The sequence below is a fragment of the Salvelinus sp. IW2-2015 genome, linkage group LG16 (genome assembly GCF_002910315.2).
Source record: "Salvelinus sp. IW2-2015 linkage group LG16, ASM291031v2, whole genome shotgun sequence".
Taxonomy (NCBI): Eukaryota; Metazoa; Chordata; class Actinopteri; order Salmoniformes; family Salmonidae; genus Salvelinus; species Salvelinus sp. IW2-2015.
In genome coordinates, this window is record NC_036856.1 from 32,581,333 (window position 1) to 32,602,317 (window position 20,985).

The 20,985-nt window shown below is 42.7% G+C and overlaps 1 pseudogene; it reads left to right on the forward strand.

The window, feature by feature from the left end:
* The window catches only part of LOC111975573 (exocyst complex component 2-like), an 81,052-nt pseudogene extending 63,393 nt beyond the window's left edge, over window positions 1–17,659 (forward strand).
* Window positions 17,660–20,985: the final 3,326 nt, after the last annotated feature.

Consider the following 20,985-nt stretch of genomic DNA (forward strand, 5'->3'; position numbering starts at 1 on the left):
GGCTGGGATTATAATCGAAGAGAATTCTCTTGGTAGATAATGCGGTCGACATTTTATTGTGAGGAATTCTAAGTCAGGTGAACAGAAGGACTTGAGTTCCTGTATGTTGTTATGATCACACCACGTCTCGTTAATCATAAGGCATACCCCCCCGCCCCTCTTCTTACCAGAAAGATGCTTGTTTCTGTCGGCGCGATGCGTGAAGAAACCAGGTGACTGTACCGACTCCAATAGCGTGTCTCGAGTGAGCCATGTTTCCGTGAAGCAAAGAATGTTACAGTCTCTTTTGTCTCTCTGGAATGCTACCCTTGCTCGGAATTCATCAACCTTGTTGTCAAGAGACTGGACATTGGAACCAGTTAAGCTAGTTGAGAACAAGTTCTCATTTACAACTGCGACCTGGCCAAGATAAAGCAAAGCAGTGCGACAGAAACAACAACACAGAGTTACATGGAATAAACAAGCGTACAGTCAATAACACAATAGACAAAAAAGAAAGTCTATATACAGTGTGTGCAAATGGCATGAGGAGGTATGGCAATAAATAGGCCATAGTAGCAAAGTAATTACAATTTAGCAGATTAACACTGGAGTGATAGATGAGCAGATGATGATGAGCAGATGATGGTGTGTAAGTAGTGATATTGGTGTGCAGAAGAGCAGCAAAGTAAATAAAAACAATATGGGGATGAGGTAGGTAGATTGGGTGGGCTATTTACAGATGGACTATGTACAGCTGTAGCGATCGGTTAGCTGCTCAGATAGCTGATGTTTAAAGATAGTGAGGGAATGTAAGTCTCCAGCTTCAGCGATTTTTGCAATTCGTTCCAGTCACTGGCAGCAGAGAACTGGAAGGAAAGGCGGCCAAAGGAGTTGTTGGCTTTGGGGATGACCAGTGAGATATACCTGCTGGAGCGCGTGCTATGGGTGGATGTTGTTATCGTGACCAGTGAGCTGAGATAAGGCGGAGCTTTACCTAGCATAGACTTGTAGATGACCTGGAGCCAGTTGGTCTGGCGATGAATATGTAGCGAGGACCAGCCGACTAGAGCATACAGGTCGCAGTGGTGGGTGGTGTAAGGCGCTTTGGTAACAACACGGATGGCACTGTGATAGACTGCATCCAATTTGCTGAGTAGAGTATTGGAAGCTATTTTGTAGATGACATCGCCGAAGTCAAGGATCGGTAGGATAGTCAGTTTTACTAGGGTAAATTTGGCGGCGTGAGTGAAGGAGGCTTTGTTGTGAAATAGAAAGCCGATTCTAGATATGAGTCTGGAAGGTGAGTTTACAGTCTAGCCAGACACCTAGGTATTTGTAGTTGTCCACGTATTCTAGGTCAGAACCGTCCAGAGTAGTGATGCTAGTCGGGAGGGCGGGTGCGGGCAGCGAACGGTTGAAAAGCATGCATTTGGTTTTGCTAGCGTTTAAGAGCAGTTGGAGGCCACGGAAGGAGTGTTGTATGGCAATGACGCTCGTCTGGAGGTTAGTTAACACAGTGTCCAAAGAAGGGCCAGAAGAATACAGAATGGTGTTGTCTGCGTAGAGGTGGATCAGGGAATCACCCGCAGCAAAAGCAACATCGTTGATATATACAGAGAAAAGAGTCGGCCCGAGAATTGAACCCTGTGGTACCCCCATAAAGACTGGCAGAGGTCCGGACAACAGGCCCTACGATTTGACACACTGAACTCTGTCTGCAAAGTAGTTGGTGAACCAGGCGCGGCAGTCATTAGAAAAACCAAGGCTATTGAGTCTGCCAATAAGAATACGGTGATTGACAGAGTCGAAAGCCTTGGCCAGGTCGATGAAGACGGCTGCACAGTACTGTCTTTTATCGATGGAGGTTATGATATCGTTTAGTACCTTGAGCGTGGCTGAGGTGCACCTGTGACCAGCTCGGAAACCGGATTGCACAGCGGAGAAGGTACGGTGAGATTCGAAATGGTCAGTGATCTGTTTATTAACTTGGCTTTCAAATACTTTAGAAAGGCAGGGCAGGATGGATATACAGTGAGGGAAAAAAGTATTTGATCCCCTGCTGATTTTGTTCGTTTGCCCACTGACATTGAAATGATCAGTCTGTAATTTTAATGGTAGGTTTATTTGAACAGTGAGAGACAGAATATCAACAAAAAAATCCAGAAAAACGCATGTCAAAAATGTTTATAATTGATTTGCATTTTAATGAGGGAAATAAGTATTTGACCCCTCTGCAAAACATGACTTAGTACTTGGTGGCAAAACCTTTGTTGGCAATCACAGAGGTCAGATTGTTTTCTTGTAGTTGACCACCAGGTTTGCACACATCTCAGGAGGGATTTTGTCCCACTCCTCTTTGCAGATCTTCTTCAAGTCATTAAGGTTTCGAGGCTGACGTTTGGCAACTCGAACCTTCAGCTCCCTCCACAGATTTTCTATGGGATTAAGGTCTGGAGACTGGCTAGGCCACTCCAGGACCTTAATGTGCTTTTTCTTGAGCCACTCCTTTGTTGCCTGTGCCGTGTGTTTTGGGTCATTGTCATGCTGGAATACCCATCCACGACCCATTTTCAATACCCTGGCTGAAGGAAGGAGGTTTTCACCCAAGATTTGACGGTACATGGCCCCGTCCATCGTCCCTTTGATGCGGTGAAGTTGTCCTGTCCCCTTAGCAGAAAAACACCCCCAAAGCATAATGTTTCCACCTCCATGTTTGACGGTGGGGATGGTTTCTTGGGGTCATAGGCAGCATTCCTCCTCCTCCAAACACGACAAGTTGAGTTGATGCCAAAGAACTCCATTTTGGTCTCGTCTGACCACAACAGTTCACCCAGTTGTCCTCTGAATCATTCAGATGTTCATTGGCAAACTTCAGACGGGCATGTATATGTGCTTTCTTGAGCAGGGGGACCTTGCGGGCGCTGCAGGATTTCAGTCCTTCACGGCGTAGTGTGTTACAATTGTTTTCTTGGTGACTATGGTCCCAGCTGCCTTGAGATCATTGACAAGATCCTCCCGTGTAGTTCTGGGCTGATTCCTCACCATTCTCATGATCATTGCAACTCCACGAGGTGAGATCTTGCATGGAGCCCCAGGCCAAGGGAGTTTGACAGTTCTTTTGTGTTTCTTCCATTTGCGAATAATCGCACCAACTGTTGTCACCTTCTCACCAAGCTGCTTGGCAATGGTCTTGTAGCCCATTCCAGCCTTGTGTAGATCTACAATCTTGTCCCTGACATCCTTGGAGAGCTCTTTGGTCTTGGCCATGGTGGAGAGTTTGGAATCTGATTGATTGATTGCTTCTGTGGACAGGTGTCTTTTATACAGGTAAGAAACTGAGATTAGGAGCACTCCTTTAAGAGTGTGCTCCTAATCTCAGCTCGTTACCCGTATGAAAGACACCTGGGAGCCAGAAATCTTTCTGATTGAGAGGGGTCAAATACTTATTTCCCTCATTAAAATGCAAATCAATTTATAACATTTTTTGACATGCGTTTTTCTGGATATTTTTGTTGTTATTCTGTCTCTCACTGTTCAAATAAACCTACCATTAAAATTATAGACTGATCATTTCTTTGTCATTTTTGTGGGCAAACGTACAAAATCAGCAGGGGATCAAATACTTTTTTCCCTCACTGTAGGTCTGTAACAGTTTGGGTCTAGAGTGTCACCCCCTTTGAAGAGGGGGATGATCGCGGCAGCTATCCAATTTTTAGGGATCTCGGACGAAATGAAAGAGAGGTTGAACAGACTGGTGATAGGGGTTGTAACAATGGCGGGGTTGCAACAATAATTTTAGAAAGAGAGGGTCCAGATTGTCTAGCCCAGCTGATTTGTACGAGTCCAGGTTTTGCAGCTCTTTCAGAACATCTGCGATCTGGATTTGGGTGAAGGGGAAGCTGGGGAGGCTCAGGCAAGTAGCTGCGAGGGGTGCGGAGCTGTTGGCCGGGGTTGGGGTAGCCAGGAGGAAAGCATGGCCAGCCGTAGAGAAATGCTTATTGAAATTTTTGATTATCATGGATCTATCGGTGGTGACCGTGTCGCCTAGCCTCAGTGCAGTGGGCAGCTGGGAGGAGGTGCTCTTGTTCTCCATGGACTTTACAGTGTCCCAAAACTTTTTGGAGTTAGAGCTACAGGATGCAAATTTCGGTTTGAAAAAGTTAGCCTTTGCTTTCCTGACTGACTGTGTGTATTGGTTCCTGACTTCCCTGAACAGTTGCATATCGTGGGGACTATTCGATGCTATTGCAGTCCGCCACAGGATTTTTTGGTGCCGGTCAAGGGCAGTCAGGTCTGGAGTGAACCAAGGGCTATATCTGTTCTTAGTTCTACATTTTTTGAAAGGGGCATGCTTATTTAAGATGGTGAGGAAATTACTTTTAAAGAACGACCAGGCATCCTCGACTGACGGGATGAGGTCAATATCCTTCCAGGATACCTGGGCCAGGTCGATTAGAAAGGCCTGCTCGCAGAAGTGTTTTAGGGAGCGTTTGACAGTGATGAGGGGTGGTCGTTTGACTGCGGACCCATAGCGGATACAGGCAATGAGGCAGTGATCGGTGAGATCCTGATTGAAAACAGCAGAGGTGTATTATACGGATTTAGGGTTGTACCTGGTGGTTTCCTTGATAATTTGTGTGAGATTGAGGGCATCTAGCTTAGATAGTAGGACGGCTGGGGTGTTAAGCATATCCCAGTTTAGGTCACCTAACAGAACGAACTCTGAAGATAGATGGGGGGCAATCATTTCACATATGGTGTCCAGGGCACAGCTGGGAGCTGAGGGGGGTCTATAACAGGCGGCAACAGTGAGAGACTTATTTCTGGAGAGATTCATTTTTTTTATTAGAAGCTCGAACTGTTTGGGCATAGACCTGGAAAGTATGACAGAACTTTGCAAGCTATCTCTGCAGTAGATTGCAACTCCTCCCCCTTTGGCAGTTCTATCTTGACGGAAAATGTTGTAGTTGGGTATGGAAATCTCCGAATTTTTGGTTTATTGACATGGCATACGTTTAGATTGCCAAAGTATGTGAATTAGATAATAAACAATGAACAGTAAACATTAGACTTACAAAAGTTCAAAAAGAATAAAGATGTCATATTATGTCTATATACAGTGTTGTAATGATGTGCAAATAGTTAAAGTACAAAAGGTAAAATAAATAAAACATAAATATGGGTTGTATTTACAATGGGGTTTGTTATTCACTGGTTGCCCTTTTCTTGTGGCAACAGGTCATACATATTACTGCTGTGATGGCACACTGTGGTATTTTACCCAATAGATTTGGGAGTTTATCAAAATTGGATTTGTTTTCGAATTCTTTGTGGGTCTGTGTAATCTAGGGAAATATGTGTCTCCTATATGGTCATACATTTGGCAGGGGGTTAGGAAGTGCAGCTGTTTCCACCTCATTTCACTCTCTCTCTCACTCTCTCCAGGCCCGTTTGGAGATCAATGCTCTGAGAGATGTTGTAGCCTCCTACCTGTCATCTGAGAGCCAGTAAGACCCCCAAAACACTCCCCGAGACTGTACTACATCACTACACACCTATGTACCACACGCACACATACACTTCACACACACTGTGCATACTACTGTATACACGTGCATATGTTACAGAAACTACGCAGTACTCTCACTGTCATTCCTCTAAGTCACATTAATCTTACCCACACCTTCTACCAGCCATTCTCTAGTCTACATTACCTGGGGGTACTGTATATTGAAAAGGAAGCGAAAGCAGCACACCAGCTAGTTTAATCTGTTTTTGTGTGATGGTATGTTTCCTCCTTTGTGTAGTAGAATGTTGGTGTGTGTCGTGTGGTGTGGTGTCAACTGTGTGTATCTTGTTTCAGCGCCAACTTCAAGCAGGCTCTGGAGGCCCTCCCCCAGTTACACAGTGGAGCAGACCAAAAGTAAGTCATTCATCAAGGGTAATACCGGTTCCAGTTAAAATATGGAGAGATTTCAGTTCCATTTAAAATATGGAGTGAATTCAGTGCCAACAGAAACTGTATTTGATTTCATTATTTTTTAATATGGTATTTATATATTGAATTCATTATCTTTGAGTTTGTAATGGACAAATTGAGTCATTGAATTCATAAATTGAACCTGTATTTCATGATTTTAAACTGATTGAATTACTATTGCATTCAGTTTTAAAATTCAATTTAATTGAATATTAAAATTCTATATTTATATATTCAGTTTCAATATGGTAAATATTGCATTCATTGCCCTAGTGTCAAGTTTATAAACTATAATTTCAAGTTTACCAAAGTTTCAAACATTCAACTTTTTAAATGCGTTCGGATTCAGTCTTCAAATTCAGTTCTCTACATTCAGATTCAAAACCAGAGATAACATCCTGGTACTTTGCCAGCAAGGAATGGTAGAAGAGAACAGATAGAATCTTTGTGTTAAACAGATTTCTGAAGCCAATGTGGCATTTTGAATACATTTTCTTCCTATGATTTTGGCTCTAGCGTTTGAACCGTTTGGGCTATGAGATATTATTTGTTTGGGGTATGAGCTTCCAATTCCTGAAAGCTAAGACTCTCTGGAACACGGTTGTGCATTCTGTTCCCCTCTATGATGCTCAAAGGACTCGTTAGAAGGGAGTGCGAAAAAAAACGCAATTTGGCCCCAATAACAATATAGTTGAATAGCCATGTCATAGCCCTTCGAAGGATAACTTTTCCACTTTCTAATTCATCTTGCTCTTGTGACTGACTGGATTCGAACCGGGTCTCCTGCATGTCAAAAGACTGTGTTAGCCCACTTACACCAACATCTAATAGGCTAATTTCAGGCTCCAGGGATATTAGTGGTCAGAAATGCACTACATGACCAAAAGTACGTGGACACCTGCTCGTCAAACATCTAATTCCAAAATCATGGGCATTCATATGGAGTTGGTCCCCCCTTTGCTGCTATAACAGCTTCCACTCTTCTGGCTCGCAGTCGGCCTTCCAATTCATCCCAAAGGTGTTCGTTGGGGTTGAGGGCAGGGCTCTGTGTAGGCCAGTCAAGTTTTTACACACCGATCTCGACAAACCATTTCTGTATGGACCTCGCTTTGTGCACAGGGGCATTATCATGCTGAAGCAGGAAAGGGCCTTCCCCAAACTGTTGCCACAAAGTTGGAAGCATATAATCATCTAGAATGTCATTGTATACTGTAAGATTTCCCTTCACTGGAACTAAGGGGCCTAGCCCGAACTATGAAAAACAGCCACATACCATTATTCTTCCTCTACCAAACTTCACAGTCAGCACTAGGGGCAGGTAGCGTTGGGCCAGGTAGCGTTCTCCTGGAATCCGCCAAACCCAGATTTGTCCACTGGACTGCCAGATGGTGAAGCGTGATTCATCACAAAAGAGAACACATTTCCACTGCTCCAGAGTTCAATGGCGGCGAGCTTTACACCACTCCAGCCTGGCTGCTCGGCCTTGGAAACCCATTTCTTGAAGCTCCAGATGAACAGTTCCTGTGCTGACGTTGCTTCCAGAGGCAGTTTGGAATTCGGTAGTGAGTGTTGCAACTGAGGACAGACTATTTTTGCGCGCTACCCGCTTCAGCACTCAGTACAATGTAACTTTCAGGTCTCTTGAGGAGTTACTCATCACACAAGCATGGTCCCCAAACCACCTGTTACACTTCACCCCCCCTTTGACCTCCTCCTCCTCGAAGAGACCCATTCAAGTCACATAACCAATACCTAGGCTTGCCAGAGACTTGAAACTAACAGGCTGTCATTGTAAATAAGAATGTGTTCTTAACTGACTTGCCTAGTTAAATAAAGGTAAAATATATATATTTTTAAATAAACACAAACTAACACATGTCAAACTAACACGTCTTCAGGTCTCAGGTATGTTTCTCATCCCATAAGCATGGATCACCAAACCACACTATTTTGATGAGTAACCTAGCTGGATCTTGAAGAGTTGTATTAGTGTAGCAGATGGGATCTGTGAAACTCACTCCTCAGCCTGAAGTGTCGCCCCGTGCGCAATTGATATATATATTTTTTTAACCTTTATTTAACCAGGTAGGCCAGTTGAGAACAAGTTCTCATTTACAACTGCGACCTGGCCAAGATAAAGCAAAGCAGTGCGACAAAAACAACAACACAGAGTTACTCATGGGATAAACAAACATACATAATAATAGAAAAATCTATATACAGTGTGTGCAAATGTAGTAAGGCAATAAATAGACCATAGTGGCGAAATAATTACAATTTAGCATTAACACTGGAGTGATAGATGTGCAGATGATGATGTGCAAGTAGAGATACTGGGGTGCAAAAGAGCAACAACAACAAAAATAACAGTATGTCCTATTTACAGATGGGGTGTGTACAAGATAGATGGGGGGTAATCAATTCACATATGGTGTCCAGAGCACAGCTGGGGGCTGAGGGGGATCTTTAACAAGCGGCAACAGTGAGAGACTTATTTCTGGAAAGGTGGATTTTTAAAAGTAGAAGCTTGAATTGTTTGGGCACAGACCTGGATAGCATGACAGAACACTGCAGGCTATCTCTGCAGTAGATTGCAACTCCGCCCCCTTTGGCAGTTTCTTGACGGAAAATGTTGGAGTTGGGGATGGAATTTTTTTTTGGGGCCTTCCTAAGCCAGGATTCAGACACGGCTAGTACATCAGTGTTGGTGGAGTGTGCGAAAGCAGTGAATAAGACAAATTTAGGGAGGAGGCTTCTGATATTAACATGCATGAGACCAAGGCTTTTACGGCTACAGAAGTCAACAAATGAGAGCGCCTGGGGAATAGGTGTGATGCTGGGGGCTACAGGGCCTGGGTTAACCTCTACATCATCAGAGGAACAGAGGAGGAGTAGGATAAGGGTACGGCTAAAGGCTATGAGAACTGGTTGTCTAGTGCGTTGGGAACAGAGAATAAAAGGGGCAGATTTCTGGGCGTGGTAGAATAAATTCAGGGCATAATGTACAAACAAGGATATGGTAGGATGTGAGTACAGTGGGGGTAAACCTAGGCATTGAGTGACTATGAGAGAGTTTGCATCTCTAGAGACACCAGCTAAGCTAGGTGAGGTCTCCCCATTTGTGGGGTATGTGACAAAAGAGCTATCTAAGGCATGTTGAGCTGGACTAGGGGCTCTACAGTGAAATAAAACAATAACTATCCAAAACAGCAGAAGACAAGGCATATTGACATTAGAGAGAGGCATGTGTAGCGAAGAGACCATAGGGTCCAATGAGCAGCAATAGGTGAGTCCGGGAGCCGTTCGGTAGTCGCTACTATGCTAGGCGAGCAGGAGGCACGGCGTTCATAAAGCTAGCGTGCCGGTGCTAGCAGATGGGTGTTCGGCGACATCGCAACAGAAAAGCCTGTTGAAACCACATCGGACGATTGCATCGGCAGACCAGTCGTGGTGGCCAGCAGTAGCCAGCAGTAGCCACTTGGTTGTAGCTAGCTAGCTGCGATGATCCGGTGTAATGGCCCAGAGCTTGCGGCAGGAATCCGGTGATGTGGTGGAGAAAAGCAGTCCGATATGCTCTGGGTTGAAATCGCGCTGTGCAGACTGGCAGGTATTGACCGAGCTAAAGCTGGCTGGTGTCCGGGCTAAAGGTGAAGACCGCTAGCCGTGGCTAACAGTGACTACTAGCTAGTAGCTAGTTAGCTGGCTAGCTTCTGATTGAAGTTCCAGTTATAACGTCAAAAAATAGCAGATCCGTACCACATTGGGTGAGGCGGGTTGCAGGAAAGTATATTTAGATCGTAGGCGGAAAGTGAGATTAAAATATATACGAAAAATAACCGATAAACTGACTATTTACATTAGAGATCGACCGATTATGATTTTTTCAATGCCGATACCGATACCGATTATTGGAGGACAAAAAAAGCCGATACCGATTAATCGGCCGATTTAAAAAAATATATAATAATATACACTGCTCAAAAAAATAAAGGGAATACTAAAATAACACATCCTAGATCTGAATGAATTAAATATTCTTATTAAATACTTTTTTCTTTACATAGTTGAATGTGCTGACAACAAAATCACACAAAAATTATCAATGGAAATCAAATTTATCAACCCATGGAGGTCTGGATTTGGAGTCACACTCAAAATTTAAAGTGGAAAACCACACTACAGGCTGATCCAACTTTGATGTAATGTCCTTAAAACAAGTCAAAATGAGGGTCCAGTAGTGTGTGTGGCCTCCACGTGCCTGTATGACCTCCCTACAACGCCTGGGCATGCTCCTGATGAGGTGGCGGATGGTCTCCTGAGGGATCTCCTCCCAGACCTGGACTAAAGCATTTGAGCACATCAACTCCTGGACAGTCTGTGGTGCAACGTGGCGTTGGTGGATGGAGCGAGACATGATGTCCCAGATGTGCTCAATTGGATTCAGGTCTGGGGAACGGGGAGGCCAGTCCATAGCATCAATGCCTTCCTCTTGCAGGAACTGCTGACACACTCCAGCCACATGAGGTCTAGCATCTCTGTCATTAGGAGGAACCCAGGGCCAACCGCACTAGCATATGGTCTCACAAGGGGTCTGAGGATCTCATCTCGGTACTAATGGCAGTCAGGCTACCTTGGCGAGCCATGGAGGGCTGTGCGGCCCCAAAGAAATGCCACCCACACCATGACTGACCCACGCCAAACCGGTCATGGGGATGGTTGGTGCAGGCGAGACTACCGTTCTCCACGGCGATTCCATGTGTCAGTCTTCACATGTGCTCATGTGCTCAGTGTGAACCTGCTTTCATCTGTGAAGAGCACAGGCGCCAGTCGGAATTTGCCAATCTTGGTGTTCTCTGGCAAATGCCAACGTCCTGCACGTGTTGGGCTGTAAGCACAACCCCACCTGTGGACGTCGCGGGCCTCATACCACCCTCATGGAGTCTGTTTCTGACGTTTGAGCAGACACATGCACATTTGTGGCCTGCTGGAGGTCATTTTGCAGGGCTCTGGCAGTGCACTCCTCCTTGCACAAAGGCGGAGGTAGCGGTCCTTCTGCTGGGTTGTTGCCCTCCTACGGCCTCCTCCACGTCTCCTGATGTACTGGCCTGTCTCCTGGTAGCGCCTCCATGCTCTGGACACTACGCTGACAGACCTTCTTGCCACAGCTCGCCTTTAGATGTACCATCCTGGATGAGCTGCACTACCTGAGCCATTTGTGTGGGTTGTAGACTCCGTCTCATGCTACCACTAGAGTGAAAGCACCGGCAGCATTCAAAAGTGACCAAAACATCAGCCAGGAAGCATAGGAACTGAGAAGTGGTCTGTGGTCACCACCTGCAGAACCACTCCTTTATTGGGGGTGTCTTGCTAATTGCCTATAATTTCCACCTTTTGTCTATTCCATTTGCACAAGAGCATGTGAAATTTATTGTCAATCAGTGTTGCTTCCTAAGTGGACAGTTTGATTTCACAGAAGTGTGATTGACTTGGAGTTACATTGTGTTGTTTAAGTGTTCCCTTTATTTTTTTGAGCAGTGTATATATATATCATACACACACACACATTTTTGTAATAATGACAATTGCAACAATACTGAATGAACAATGAACACTTTTATTTTAACTTAATATAATACAAATACACACACACACACAGCTCTGAAGTGACAATGATACTGAAGAGTCTGCTTAGGAGACAAATACTCTCAACTGTTTGAATAGAAATAGAGTTTAAGTTACCTGTGATGAATGTTGAAAACAAAAACTTTAATTTCTATATGCAGGAAATCCTATTTTAATAATGGGCATGGTAAGAATTGACAACCAAAGTGCGAGTCATAATTCCCATGACACCTAGCAAAATCTGAAAAGCGGTTCCTTCATTTATTCCATAGGATATTTTTTAGATTCACTTAAAATAAGGTCTGTGTTTCGTGTAGGCTTACATCACCGTGCCAATTTTATAACTGTGTAGATATCCATAGGACAAGGTAACTGTGATCAATATTGGCTAAATATAAGCGAAGATAAAAAAAAAATGTAGAGTGGATTTATGAAAATATGTTGACAAACGTTACCTTATCCTAGTGAGATTTACACAGGTATCAAAACGTCGAGGCGGTTTAAGCCTGCACGAAACATAGACCTTATTTGAAGTAGATCAAGACATTCTCTGTGGAAGACATGAACGGTAAAATAATGAAGGAACCCCTTTCAAATTCAGCCGCAAGTTATTACAGGAATTATAACGCGTCGACTATTTCTCTCTAAACCATATACCTTTGACTAATCCGGAAACTATCACCTCGAAAACAAAACGTTTATTCCGTTCCGTATTTTATCTAACTGGTGGCATCCATGAGTCTAAATATTCCTGTTCCATTGCACAACCTTCAATGTTGTCATAATTACGTAAAGTTCTGGCAAATTAGTTCGCAAAGAGCCAGGCGGCCCAAACTGTTGCATATACCCTGACTCTGCGTGCAATGAACGCAAGAGAAATGACACAATTTCACCTGGTTAATATTGCCTGCTAACCTGGATTTCTTTTAGCTAAATATGCAGGTTTAAAAATATATACTTGTGTATTGATTTTAAGAAAGGCATTGATGTTTATGGTTAAGTACACATTGGAGCAATGACAGTCATTGATTGATTGTTTTTTATAAGATAAGTTTAATGCTAGCTAGCAACTTACCTTAGCTTACTGCATTCGCTAACAGGCAGGCTCCTCGTGGAGTGCAATGTAATCAATGCAAGATTAAATGAGGCAGAACGTTCCTAGGCCGTCATTGAAAATAAGAATGTGTTCTTAACTGACTTGCCTAGTTAAATAAAGAATAAATAAAGATGATGAAAAAAAAAATCGGCAAATCGTCGCCCAAAAATACCGATTTCCGATTGTTATGAAACATTGAAATCGGCCCCGATTAATCGGCCATTCCGATTAATCGGTCGACCTCTAATTTACATGGGACAAGACAAACACACGTCCGACTGCTACACCATCTTGGATACATAGCGCGATGGGTTGGTATGCTACAGGAAGGTGGTTGCGTGTGTTTTCGAGGTTGAGGTCCTGAGTTTGAGTTTCCGTATGAGCTGAATCAGGGGAACGTGGTACTCGCTAATCAAGCTAGACTGTGATCTACAGTTGCGCTCAGCCCAACCGCTCAGCCCAACTGCAGTTGAAGGCCTTTTTCAATAGTGCGGCGAGTTGGAATGCTTCAGGAGGGCGGTCACGTGTGTTTGTGAGGCAGAGGTCCTGAGTTCAAGTCTCGGTATAAGCTGAATCAGGGGGAAGCAGTACTTGCTAAGCAAGCGGCGCGTCGTCCATTACATTAACTTCCTGATCGCTTCCCTATTGGCTTAAGCACATTTTTTGTATTGTTTTATTTAACCTTGATTTAAGCAGGGAAATCTCATTGAGACCAAGGCCTCTTTTCCAAGGAAGCCCTGCATGTACACAATCCGACTAATTTGCAACATTTACAAATACAAAATACTCTATCATCAACTTACAAATTGCAATTATAAAAAACAAGGCTGTGGCTATTGATCTGACTTTTTCGGGTTCTGACTTCAAGGATCACGTTCTGCCCATGTGTAAAATGCAGGGCTCCCTTTTACCTGCAGAGAACAGGCTACTCAGACGAATGGTGCTCGTTTGATACAGTTAGATCAAGTAGAATCAATGTCTGCAAGATCACAATGTACGGTCGGATCGCCCAAATACAAAAGTTTGGACACACATACTCATTCCAGGGTTTTTGTTTATTTTTGTTTATTTTCTACACTGTAGAATAATAGTGAAGACATCAAAACTATGAAATAACACATATGGAATCATGTAGTAACCAAAAAAGTGTTAAACAAATCAAAATATATTTTATATTTGAGATTCTTCAAAGTAGCCACCCTTTGCCTTGATGACCGCTTAGCTCACTCCTGGCATTCTCTCAACCAGCTCCATGAGGTAGTCACCTGGAATGCATTTCAATTAACAGGTGTGCCTTGTTAAAAGTTAATTTGTGGAATTTCTTTCCTTCTTAATGCGTTTGAGCCAATCAGTTGTGTTGTGATGAGGTAGGGGGGTATACAGAAGATAGCCCTATTTGGTAAAGGACCAAGACCATATTATGGCAAGAACAGAGCAAATAAGCAAAGAGAAATTACAGTCCATCATTACTTTTAAAATTTCAAGAACTTTTAAAAGAACCTATCAAGCGCTGTGATGAAACTGGCTCTCATGAGGACCGCCACAGGAAAGGAAGACCCAGTGTTACCTTTGTTGCAGAGGATAAGTTCATTAGAGTTGACAGCCTCAGAAATTGCAGCCCAAATAAATGCTTCACAGAGGTCAAGTAACAACAGTAACAACTGTTCAGGGGGAGACTGCGTGAATCAGGCCTTCATGGTCGAATTGCTGCAAAGAAACCACTACTAAAGGACACCAATAATAAGAAGAGACTTGCTTGGGCCAAAAACACAAGCAATGGACATTAGACTGGTGGAAATCTGTCCTTTGGTCTGATGAGTCCAAATGTGAGATTTTTGGTTCCAACCTCCGTGTCTTTGTSAGACGCAGAGCAGGTGAACGGATGATCTCCGCATGTGTGGTTCCCACCGTGAAGCATGGAGAGGGAGGTGTGATGGTGTGGGGCTGCTTTGCTGGTAACACTGTCTGGGAATTATTTAGAATTCAAGGCACACTTAACCAGCATGGCTACCACAGCATTCTGCAATGATACCCATTCCATCTAGTTTGGCTTAGTGGGTCTATCGTTTGTTTTTCAACAGGAAAATGACCCAACACACCTCCAGGCTGTGTAAGGACGTTTTGACCAACAAGGAGTGTGATGGAGTGCTGCATCAGATGACCTGGCCTCTAAAATCACCCGACCTCAACCCAATTGAGATGGTTTGGGATGAGTTGGACCGCAGAGTGAAAGAACAGCAGCCAACAAGTGCTCAGCATATGTGGGAACTCCTGTTGAAAAAGCATTCCAGGTGAAGCTGGTTGAGAGAATGCCAAGCGTGTGCAAATCTGTCATCAAGGCAAAGGGTGGCTACTTTGAAGAATCTAAAATGTTAAATATATTTTCATTTGTTGAACACTTTGGTGACTACATGATTCCATATGTGTTATTTCATCGTTTTGATGTCTTCATTATTATTCTACAATGTAGAAAATAGAAAAAGAAAAAAAACTTKAATGAATAGGTGTGTTCAAACTTTTGACTGGTACTGTACATATTGCAGCTTTAAATTTGAATATTCAATCAAATTTAAATAAAATGTTAAAACTGAATGCAATTTTCAGTCAATTCAGTTTCATATCCTGAAATAGAAGTTTAATTTATGAATTCAATAATTCAATTTGCCCATTACAAATTCAAAAATATTGAATTCAAATACAGTTTTGGTTGGTACTGAAATCTCTCCAGTTACACCCCCATTTAATATCATGATTCTACCTCTTTCTTTCCCTGCTTCCATCTCTCTTTTTTTCGTTCTCCTGCTCTCTTTCCCTTGTTCTATCTCTCTTGACTTCTCTCTCTCTCTCTCTCTCTCTCTCTCTCTCTCTCTCTCTCTCTCTCTATCTCTCTCTCTTTCTCTCTCTCTCTCTCTCTCTCTCTCTCTCTCTCTCTCTCTCTCTCTCTGTCTCTCTCTCTCTCTCTCTCTCTGTCTCTCTCTGTCTCTCTGTCTGTCTGTAGGTTACTCGAGGAGTTGCTAAATAGGTTTAAGAGCAGTATGCAGCTCCAACTCACCTGTTTCCAGCCCTCTAATGTCCAGCCTGTCAAGAGATGAGCCAAACGTCTGTACGTCTCTTCAACATTAATATAATGGCATTATACTATCTCTATCTATCAAATAATTTGCAATGCCTATTTACTCGTCTCGATAAGCTTTCACAGCCTTTTGTTCAATTGTTATAAGATCTATAGTAGACTGGAAATTAGCCTTTTCTCACACTAATCACATTTTTTATCTTAGATATGTACACTAATTTGCTTAGGGGCAATTCCACGGCAACGGAATTACGCTTTGACTCAGTTTTTTCACCTTAAAATCTATGCCAAAAAAAACATTGATTTCAAAAGTTTAATCAACTCTACTACTCTATGCACAGGGACTTTCAACAATCCACTGGAAAAATATACAAATTTAGTGGAAGAACTTTGCAGATGCTAACTTTGGTAACAGAATTATGGTAAAATCTCCCTCAGGCTTTTATGCGGCAATGTTTTCCAAAAACTCGGTTAAATATCTGCTCCTAATTAAGATTGAAAGACGTCTGCAGAAATCACCTATGAAATGACACCTTGAGTTTGATCAAATCTATTTTGGTTATTGAAATACAGTAAGTGAAGTGGATTTACACCTGGTTACAGAATTAAAGTAATGAACAAACTAACGTCGTGGGTCCCTGATCTGTACTATACAGAAATGCATAATTATGGATTTGAATGTCATTCACCTAATGTTTCACAAGTTTGGACATCACAGTAGAGTACAGTACAGCACAATAAAGCACAGCAGAGTAGAGTATAGTTAAGTACATACGTCAATGATAGATTCAGATTTGGTCCGTTCCATCTGTCGTTAACATTAAGGCCGACTGACCAACTTTCAACTACTTTTCAACGTCCATGGACGTCCAGTGTCGGTCAGTGCTTAGTGAGTGAGGCTGCTGGTTACAGTAAATTAAAAAGTGAGGGGGCTCATGGGTAGATGTCAGTAAGAGCTGGGAGAGGTGACATAACTTGAGATGAGAGAGAGAGGCAAAGAGAGGAAGGGGTTCCTGAACATAACAGTATGCCAGTTGAAGGAATGACAGTAGCAGGGCTCTCAACTGTGGTTTGTGACTATTGAGATTTCCCATTGTAGCTAATTCAGTTGCCGTAATTCTGTTAGATGTTTTTGTAATTGTTTTTTTAGTTTTAATCACTTAATAATTCATAAACAGAATCGATATCAGTAAAATAGCTATAATTAACGATACAGTATGTGGGTATTTGGTAACGGAATTACAAGGCAATATTTCTTCAAATCAAAGACAGGAAAAAAATTCCTCCAAAACTAAATATAAGTGTTGATATTAGTTGGCAGGGTAATTTACATCAACATTATTGTGTTTTGATGTATTTATAATACATTTTAAGACTTTTTCTGATAGATGTTATTTGTAAGACCCCTTTACCATCTGTTTATCCAGAAATCAAAGCATTTACTTATGCCTCATTTTTAAGATGGAAAAGGGTATCTATGACTTAATTTGCCAATAATATTGACTCTTAACTTTCATTTGACACCCAATCTTATATGCTCCTATAAACGTCATGTTTTGGTGCTCATGGCTTATTTTTGATGGAAAGGCCCAGAGTAATTACATGGTTAATCTGGGCAGTCCCTCTACTGTAGAATCATGCTAATTATAATATTGTTAGATGGCCGCTCATCTAGCAATCAGCATCCAGTCCCTTTTAGCTAGTCTGGTTTTAGAGGCAGGACTGTCTCTACTCTCTTCTGCTAAGAAATATGTCAGAGCCAGCCAACAACTGTGGTCACAGCTCTCTGAATGTTCATAAAGAAACTGCAGGTGTGTTATATGTGTGGAATTTGTGTGAAAATGTTTCAGTGCTGTTCTGTCCTCAAATTAAAAGACCTGCCAATTAAAATACATATTTAAATTGATTCTGTTCTTGTGACCTGTCACTTTTCACCTTATCACTGTAAGATACTACGTTATTGAATGGTATATTACACATTGCTGCCATTGTCATATCTACTCATACCCTACCCAACCCCACTCACTCAGACCATACAGTGTCCTTGACCTTGATTAGGCTTGTCCCATAGAAGGTTGTGCAGAGACAGTGCACTGACAGCTCACACATAGTCTAGCACTAGTAATGGGTAGGGCCAGTTAGACAGGGATGGGGTGTTAGTAGAGTGGGGTAGGGTAGGAAGTTGTGAATCGTTCTGCAAGATAGACAGCAAGAGGAGTGGTCTATGCTAACTCCATACTGGCTGTAAAAATTTAGGACAGATTCGGTTGTAGGTGGATGGTTGCGGTTTTTCAGTATTTATGTGGTCGTATGTTTTAACCTTTATTTAACTAGGCAAGTCAGTTAAGAACAAATTCTTATTTACAATGACGGCCTACACCGGCCAAACCCAGACGACGCTGGGCCAATTGTGCGCCGCCCTATGTGACTCCCAATCACGGCCGTTGTGATACAGCTTGAATGTCAAACATTGTAATAGTAGATACATGCTGCCACACTCTTGACTCTCATGAGTTGAGCCATGGGGTTAGCTCAGGGGGTTTTATCACAAAAGATTGTAACATTTTACACACATTCACGAGTGATTATGAAAACATCACTCATTACCAGACAACTCAACACAAAACTCAATCGGGACTTGAATAGCCTACCAGCAATAACCTACACTACAAAATAATGTGGACAGCTGCTCGTCGAACATTTCATTCCAAAATCATGGGCATTAATATGGAGTTGGTCCCCCCTTTGCTGTTATAACCGCCTCCACTCTTCTGGGAAGGCTTTCCACTCCACATGTTGGAACATTGCTTTGGGAACTTGCTTCCATTCAGCCACAAGAGCATTAGTGAGGTCGGGCACTGATGTTGGGTGATTAGGCCTGGCTCGCAAAAACATTTCTGTATGGACCTTGCTTTGTGCCCTGGAGCATTGTCATACGGAAACAGGAAAGGGCCTTCCCCAAACTGTTGCCACAAAGTTTGAACTAAGGGGCCTAGCCTGAACCATGAAAAACATCCCCAGACCATTATTCCTCCTCCATCAAACTTTACAGTTGGCACTATACACTGGGGCAKGTAGCGTTCTCCTGGCATTCGCCAAACACAGATTTGTCCGTCGGATTGCCAGATGGTGAAGCGTGATTCATCACTCCAGAGAACACGTTTCCACTGCTCCAGAGTCCAATAGCGGCGAGCTTGGCATTGCGCATGGTGATCTTCATTTTACGAAGCTCTCGACGAACAGTTATTCTGCTGAATTTGCTTCCAGATACAGTTTGGAACTCGGTAGTGAGTGTTGCAACCAAGGACAGATGATTTTGACACGCTTCAGCACTTGCCGGTACCGTTCTGTGAGCTTGTGTGGCCTACCACTTCGCAGCTGAGCCGTTATTGCTCCTATACTTTTTGACAACAACAGCACTTACAGTTGACCAGGGCAGCTCTAGCAGGGCAGACATGTTACGAACTGACTTGTTGGAAAAGTAGCATCCTATGACGGTGCCACGTTGAAAGTCAATGAGCTCTTCAGTACAGGCCAATGCCAGTGTTTGTCTATGGAGATTGCATGGCTGTGCACTCATTTKTATACACCTGACAGCATGGGTGTGGCTGAAATAGCCGAATCCATGAATTTTGCCGCTAATCTAACCAAAAATGCTAATAAAATATGAGATTGAAATGTTCTTATCGACAAAACAAACCCAAAAATGTGCTTATCTTCTTATTGCCACTATCGACTGTTCGAGAAAAAGCAAAGCCAAATTGCATAATGTGAGCTACATTATCAACAGCAGCACCATAACTCCAAGCCAGGCAGGGGAGATTTCGTCAGCAGCACCATAACCCCAGGCCAGGCAGGGGAGATTTCGTCAGCAGCACCATAACCCCAGGCCAGGCAGGGGAAAAGCCCATTTAGACTGCGGTTGTTTTGATTCTCTCTTCTTTCTGGTCTCGTTCTAAACTTAGCTCTCTATGTGGAGTGTCCACCCACGGATTCATTCACATCAGCAGTATGTTCAAAGCCCTCAGGTCTCATCCTTCACAACCGGTACTGTTTAAAGCCGGAGAAGTGAGGTGGGGAGGGGAGTTTTTACACCACACTTCTGTTCCATTTTGGACGCAGGTGAAAACATGTTTACATCAATCAAGGTGGATTCTTTGAAATAGGTGTTTTTGGTAATAAGGCTGTAATGGGAAGACCACAGGTTACATAGGGATTGTGTAGGTAGGTGGTGGAACAAATGGTCAGACAAATTAATTTATTTTCTTTGATCACTCTTATCAGACATCTTATAAACCTGTTGTATGTTGTCTCATCCTTAAGGGTGGTTCAACTCTGTCCTTCCTTACAATGGTACACCTGTTCATAATGGTTGTTATACTATCAGTGTAATTTAGAAGACTTTTTCATCTATAACCGTTTCCCCAAAAAATATAGTACATTATTACTATTACATATATTACAGCATTTACAATTGAAAGTACTACCCAGTCTTATTTACTCTATCAGTACTACCCAGTCTTATTTACTCTATCAGTACTACCCAGTCTTATTTACTCTATCAGTACTACCCAGTTTGTTACTTATCAGTACTACCCAGTCTTATTTTACCTATCAGTACTACCCAGTCTTGTTTTTTATCAGTACTACCCAGTCTTATTTACTCTATCAGTCTACCCAGTCTTATTTACTCTATCAGTCACCCAGTCTTATTTACTCTATCAGTACTACCCAGTCCTATTTTACTCTATCAGTACTACCCAGTCTTATTTACTCTATCAGTACTACCCAGTCTTATTTACTCTAATCAGTACTACCCAGTCTTATTTACTCTATCAGTACTACCCAGTCTTATTTACTCTATCAGTACTACCCAGTCTTGTTTACTCTATCAGTACTACCCAGTCTTGTTACTTTATCAGTACTACCCAGTCTTGTTTACTCTATTACATTTTACCCAGTCTTGTTTACTCTATCAGTCAGCCAGTGAGTGAGAATTCTATTCAGGGTTTTTCACTATTCTTCCATGGAATTGAAATGTAGTCAGCGCATGTAGAGGCACCCCAGGAAACACTTGTATCAGTTCTAAACGCTAAGGCTCTTAGGGCCCCGTTGGGGTGGAAAGAGTGGCCAACCTCTTCCCCTGGTGATGTCATCACACATTGTTTATGACAGCGTTCTCCCTGTGAGTGTGTTTGATTACCAGCGTCATCCTGCATCTGAACCAGGCTT